General features: G+C 45.8%; 1 long non-coding RNA gene across 1 annotated transcript; it reads right to left on the reverse strand.

Moving 5' to 3' along the window:
- Positions 1 to 4,333: 4,333 nt before the first annotated feature.
- On the reverse strand, positions 4,334 to 4,785 carry LOC148683614 (uncharacterized). Its single transcript, XR_015946871.1, has 2 exons — positions 4,667 to 4,785; positions 4,334 to 4,563 (listed from the first exon to the last, which is right to left on the reverse strand). It is a non-coding gene; the product is annotated as an uncharacterized LOC148683614 (long non-coding RNA).
- Between the last annotated feature and the right edge of the window lie 2,093 nt (positions 4,786 to 6,878).

Consider the following 6,878-nt stretch of genomic DNA (forward strand, 5'->3'; position numbering starts at 1 on the left):
TGAAAGACACCTGTCTCAATCCAGTCAAAGTAAACCAAAGATGGGCAGGGGGCCTGTGACCCTCCAGATGTTGCTGGACTACAACTCCCGTCACCCCTGATCGCTGGCCTGTCTGGTGGGGGCTGAGCTGAATGGACCAATGGTCTGGCTCAGAATAAGGCAGCCTGTTGTGGCAGGCAGATCATTCAGAGGCTGATCCCTTCCCTCGTTCCTGATTGGCTGAGATACTAAGAGGTCATGGATTCTTCATTAGTATTCTGAGCGCTGAAAGAATGAGCCTTTTAAAGGAGGGAAAGGGGGAAGTGCTTGCAGCCAGTTTGGATGGGGAAAACCCTCCCACAAGCCGCAGGGGCAGGAGGAGGAAACCCTGTCTGTGAAGCCCCTGGTGGAAATGGGCTCCAGGAAGGAGAGAAAGAAAGGACCAAGGCTGAACCAAAGTGCCTTTTCCAGCTTGGTGCCCTCCTGTTGCTTCAGTTGGACTACAATGCCCATCATTCCCAGAGCATATGGCTTTGCTGGCTGGAGCTGATGGGAATGGTACTCCAAAACATATGAAGGGCACCAGGTTAGAAATGACTGGTGATGTGGGAAGATGGTGGGCTTGATATATTGAAGAGAAGCTCATCAGGCCTCTGCTAAGGCCCCCCCCCCTTAACATTTTTTAACACACAGTTTGCTTGTGAGCAACTTAAGGAACTGTCATTGTATGAAGCAAAAGGCAGATAGTCCCAGACCCCTAACCTGGAAAGCACAAATAAGTTTCTGAGCATTAAATCTGAGCATTAAAGCCCAAAGAACTGAACCATTTAAAAAAACTGCTTTAAAAATATTTTAGCAGCAAATGTGATAAAGACATTCTTGGCAATGAAGCTGCGCCATGACCTTTCGTGAATAGTGAAGTGTGAGAAACACAGAGGAATGTGGCAAGTCTTTTGGTGTGTTCCTATGAAATTATTTCCAAGGCTTGCCAAGGCTTGGGGCTGAGTGGGGTGGGGGATGTGGTGGTCAGTCTTTTTTCTTTGGGCCAGGACAGATTCTGCTCCCCCTTCTCCTGGGCAGTGAGTCTGGGCCACTTGTGCTGCTACTGCAAAGGGGTCACAGGGTGAACAAGGCTCTGGGCATGGGACGGCAAGGCACCTGAGAGGTAAGTTACAGAGACCCTGCTGCAGAAGTTTAGCAAAAGGTATCCTCAGAAGGCCAAAATGGAGTCCTTGGTTTGCAAGAGGGTCTAGTCCTCCCTCCTGCCAGGGCCTGTTGGCATTAGGAGATGACCCAAGTTCGCCCCCCAAACCCTGGTCTTCCACTTCAAAGGCTTAACCGTCTATGACGTTCGCCTTCAATGGGAGTTTTGGGACGCACCACCAGGTCATGGATTGATCTAAGGTGAGTTCAACAACTGTGCTATCACTATACAGACATATAGGGTTAAAAAAAAGAGAGTTAACAATTGGTCCCCCAAGTGCATGCTTGGGTTATAAAGGTGACATGCAGGCCTGAAGAAGTTGAAGACTTCTGCTCTAGAAGATCACCTTGTCCTCTCTGAGCTGACTTCCTCCTTCCCCATCATCACACATGCTGCTGCAGCCTGTCAAAAGTGGTTTGTTGTTCCCAATTTGGTCAGAGGCACCAGCAGCAGCCACATATTTTCCACCCATGTTTGACGCCTCCCAGGCCTCTGTGTTGCCTGCGTTCCTGTGTCAAAATGGAATCCTCAAGAGACTGGGAAGACAAGTCACTCGTTTTCACACGGTGGAGATGGATGGGCGCCTCACACCTTCTTCCATAACCATCTGATAGCTGCCAGTGTGGGAAGAAAAACCCGTCTCTGGATTACAGTCAAGGCCATTTGCTGTCTTAACAAGGCGCAAATGTTGCGAAGGGGTAACTGGGGGAGGGGGCAATTCACAGCCTCCTGTACATGCCTGCCCTGAAAAGTGTGGAGGCAGAGTTCAAAAGAAACCCACCAGAAGTTGTTAAAAGAGACACCAGATATCAATCCCTCATTAGGCACCACTGAGGGGAAGGTTTTGGTATGAACATGGCTGTTTGCCTGATGCCCACAGAGTGTTGAGTTTGGCACCATTCGAGGCAGGATCCTGGGCCCTCAACGTCAAAGTGGCCTGAGGGGTCCCTATTTTGGTGTCCAAAGCACAGCAGGAGCTGGAACCATTTGATCCCTAGAAGACGGCTCAGCTCTATATCCCTCATTAAAGTAGAACATTGCAATCTTGCGCATGCCTACTCAGAAGTACGTTCCATGTTGAGTAGAGATGCATAATAGGGTTGCACTGAAAATGTACTGCTCCCCCAAAAGCTCACAGGGCAACTGACTGTCAAAATGAACAGCGAGATTGTAAGCTGTTGGCAGAGGCTTGGTTTTGTTCCTCATTCTAGTGCCAGCAAAGTCAGGCACTTCAGAAATATCAAAGAGAAGCAAGTGAGTCGTATTAAACTATCTCTTCAGCTCATCGGAATCCATCCTAAACTAAACCCTTTCATGTCCTATGGATGAATTCCTGATTCTGGTTTTGATAGGAGAGTTAACTACATGCTTAAAATTTCTCCCCTTAGAAAGCAGTAAGGCAACCGCCTGATCAAAAAAATTCTTAGAAAAATGATTGTGAGAGGATTAATTGCTTGATTACTGGATTGACTCTGCACTAAACTGCAAATAAATAAACTAATCTCTCTGAAGGAGGAGGAGGAGGAGGAGACAGCATTTTAACTGGGTGAAGTAACTGAACATTTGCAGCTGCAGAAACAACGTGCCCAACTTCTCTAGGAGGGCTCCTATCTGATCAGTAAGAAAGAGCACAGTAGTCTGGCCAGTGAAAATCTGAGAAGAGGCATCCCAGGCAGAAAGGTGATGAAAGTGATGCAACTGTCATTTTAATAAGACTGTTAAAACCATTCTGCCCCAGTCAGCAGAGTTCTCATTGCCCTTGCATGAGGCAAAGCAGTGCTGTCCTAGTCAAAAGAAGCTAAACCTGTCTGATTGCTGGGAGGTTGGTCAAAACATGCCCATTTCCAAAAAGCTTTGGGAGAATCAACTAGCCTGGGATTACTCGGTTTGGAGTGTTTTAACTGGATGGTTTTGAGCATCTTTGTATTGCACTTTAGGTAAGCCACCTTCAAGATCCTTTTGGATCAAAAGGCAGGGTGGAAATTAATTAAGGGACTCCGCACAATGTTGCTGTTGGATCCTGGCATTCCAGTTTCTTCTCTGTGGACCTTGTTTGCTTTCCCCCCCAGACCTGATTTCTGGTGATTTCTAAACACAACTGAAGTGCCAGCCTTTCTACTGCCGTCATGCAAATTCTTATTGAGGCTTTTAAGGAATTCTGTGTTCAGATCAGAAGCTTCCTGTTTGCAGATTCAGTCCGTTTCATTGCTTCCTGTTCACCGTGACTGAAGAATTGTTTACCGGTAGTTAGCTTCTGTTCCCCCAGGGAGGTCTCTGTGTAAAATTATTGTTTAACACACAAGGAACAGAAGCTGACAAAATAACAGAAAATTAAGCGACAATTCTTCATTTATCCCTAGTCACACCAAACAGGAAGAACTAAAACATGCACAGCTTGGTTTTAATTAATATTGGAAAGGAGCTTTGCAGAATGTGACTTATTTGTGAGTCACTATTAAAGAAGGAGCATGGCCACAGAGAAGGGCATTGGCAGAGCTATTAAGCGCTGTGTGAAAAATTCCACTTGTTGTGGAAAAGCCGATTATGGAAAAGCAAGCTCTCACTAGCAGCAAAGAGACCCTTGTGTGGAAGTAGCCCAGGTGAGTCTTTTTTTAAAAAAGTGCTTGGTTTTGTATATTTGTGGAAGACTTGAAATACGGGCCCTTCTGTTTGTTTATTTTTTAAAGTACAGATTGCAATTCTGGTTTCTCTGTGTGCTATTATATGCTTTACTTTCATATCTTTGTAACCTGAGGCTGCCAGGGGCGGGGTCTTCACGTAAAAATGGCATCCTGCGACCCCTCCTTTCTCCCTTGCTGTGTGTTAGCATTGCTAGCTCTGTCTGTTCTAGTATAAAGCTGGCCTGGGAATACAGAGTTTTCAAACAGAACCGTCCCTAGTTATGTGTAGCCCTGAACGGGTTTCCTTTCTCATTTGTTAATCTAGAGCTTGTTTATTCTAGAAAACAGGAGAAGTGACAGGAGGAGATTGCTGGCATCAGAGGCTTTGGCAGTCCCTTCTATAACCGCCCCCCCCCTCGACACCCACCCCCACCCCCACCCCGCTGCAGCTTTTACTGTGAAGTGATAAATGATTCCTCGCCCCTCTTGGGTTAGAGGGCACCAAACTTCAAATAACTACAACATCCGATAACAAAGTTTTTTTCTTCTTCCATCATTTACAATCAAAACACCGAGAACGCAGCCCTCTGGACCCTCATCCTTCTTGTTCAATTGTAAATCCCAGCAAAATGGCTTACAGGTGTCGGGATTAGAAAATATTCATTGGGAAACGAAACATCTCAGCAGCTGGATTCCTCGTTTGGGAGCTGGGCTTGCTGCTTTGTTTAGAGACTGTTGACGGGACAACTGCAAGTATTCCTTTGGGTAGAGACAGAGTTAAATAACAAGAGGGATGAGTAACCAAACATCTGGTGAGTCCTCCTCCTCCTCCCCTTATCCACCCCCTCCCTATTAAACATACCTGTGTTTCTTGATTTATAGTAATTCCCCACCACTGCCACAATGCAACTTGCATTCTGTGTATTCCACGCCATTCTGCGTTTGGAGTCTGGGAGTACAATAAAGAGCTCAGGCTCCAGAAATGAGGTTTGGCAGGACTTGATAGGGTCTGCATTTGCCAACTGGCTAGTCTTTATGTTTTGGGCCAAGGAAAGCTAGATTGTCAGTTAACTGTACCTTTTGCATACAAGCTACCGGAGATATTGATGTCAACACTTCATCAATATCTGGCACATCAATATCCTGCTTGCAGTTCTTTGGGTCTCCCTCCCTCCAGGTTTCATACTTCTGGGGTTTGCAACCTGCACCAGTAGCAATACATAAAATATTGGGGAAGAAACGATGAAGCAAGTTCGGGAATGTGGGGCCAGCTCTGATGTGTCTGCACAAGTTGTTAAGGAAATGATGGTCTACACTTAGGGAGGAGGCTAAGAGTATTTTTGGAGGGGAGAGACATGCTCACACTTGACCTCTTATCTCAACCTCTATAATAACCCTTACCAGGGCTTTTTTCAGGGAAAACTCACAGGAACTCAGTCCTGGCATCTCTCAGTTGGGCACCTTTGCCATTCTAAGAGAGGGAGGGAGGTGTTCCAGCAGTTTTTTTCCTAGAAAAATAGCACTGACCTTAACCCTAATGCGGGTGGTGCTGTGGTCTAAACCACTGAGCCTAGGGCTTGCCGATCAGAAGGTCGGTGGTTTGAATCCCCGTGACAGGGTGAGCTCCCGTTGCTCGGTCCCTGCTCCTGCCAACCTAGCAGTTCGAAAGCACGTCAAAGTGCAAATAGTTAAATAGGTACCGCTACAGCAGGAAGGTAAACAGTGTTTCTGTGTGCTGCTCTGGTTCACCAGAAGCGGCTTAGTCATGCTGGCCACATGACCCTGAAGCTGTCTGCGGACAAATGCCGTCTCCCTCGGCCTATAGAGTGAGACGAGCGCTGCAACCCCAGAGTCGTCCGCAACTGGACCTAACGGTCAAGGGTCCCTTTAACTTTAACCATATCCTTAAATGCTCCAGACAGATAATAGTGCTTCTTAAATTTTCATTCGCAGTGATTCTTTGCAACCTGTATTCAGAAGCACACCACCTCTGACTATGGAGGTGGTTCATAGCTATTGCAGCCAGTAGCCGCTGAGAGCCGCCTTTTCCTCCACTTACAGATCTCATTGCCTTTCAGAGCCTTCCATGGTGGTGGCTATTACCACCATCTATGAGGTGTAAAGAAGAATCAACATGGAAATGTGAAAGGGGTTTCCAGGAAGTCTTCCACACAGGCACTCAGCACACTCAGATTGGCATGGCTACAGCAACGTGGTACCCTCATGGGATGTAGAGAGGTACGTAGGCAGGAATGGGGAATAATTTAGTTTCAGTTTGCATTTAAAGGTGAACCTGCCTAATTCACGCTTCCTGAAAAAATATGCAAACTGAAACACAGATGCCCTTCAAAATTTGAACTTCTCTGAATTGTGCAATGTTGTTGGCCTGGTAACCTGTATAAAAACATATATACTAGGATAAAGTCTGTATTATAAACACACGATGAAAATGTCATACAATAATTATATTAGGGAAAACTGTGTTGTAAAAATATGTACATTAGGAAAAGTTGTATATAAAAATTTATTAGAGGAAACCTGCACTAAATGCTGATGAATTTTCATAAACTTTATTTATTTTTATTTTTATTTTAAACACTAACTGATTTGGAAATGTGAACAACTGGACTTACGACTGGAAAAATGAGAATCTGAAAGAAACCAGCTTGGACAGATTCGCCCATCCTTCCCACAATGTAGATCTTCCCCGGTGTGGGAAAATGAGGTCAGGACACATGGACTGAGGCTGTGGCTCCATGGCCAAAGACCATAAGAAGACCTAATGTTTGTTGAAAGAATGGAGAGCCTTATGCTTTCTCTCTGTATGTGACCATTTCATGTGCCCTTTGAGGGTTCACAATGATGGTGCACCTGTGGAAGGCAGAATAGTCCTGCTCCATGAGCCTCTTTGACCTCCAGAGGACCAATGCAGCTTTGTTCTCCTTCTGAATGGAGAACTAGGAGGCTTCCTCTTTGTTAAGACACAGTGATGGCAGTGCTCATCCTAATCTCCATCACAGGCTCACTGTAGGGTTAAATAAAGAGGTGTTGAGATAATGGGTGGACAGTTGGAC

This window comes from Zootoca vivipara, chromosome 13 (assembly GCF_965207765.1).
Source record: "Zootoca vivipara chromosome 13, rZooViv2.hap1.1, whole genome shotgun sequence".
NCBI lineage: Eukaryota > Metazoa > Chordata > Lepidosauria > Squamata > Lacertidae > Zootoca > Zootoca vivipara.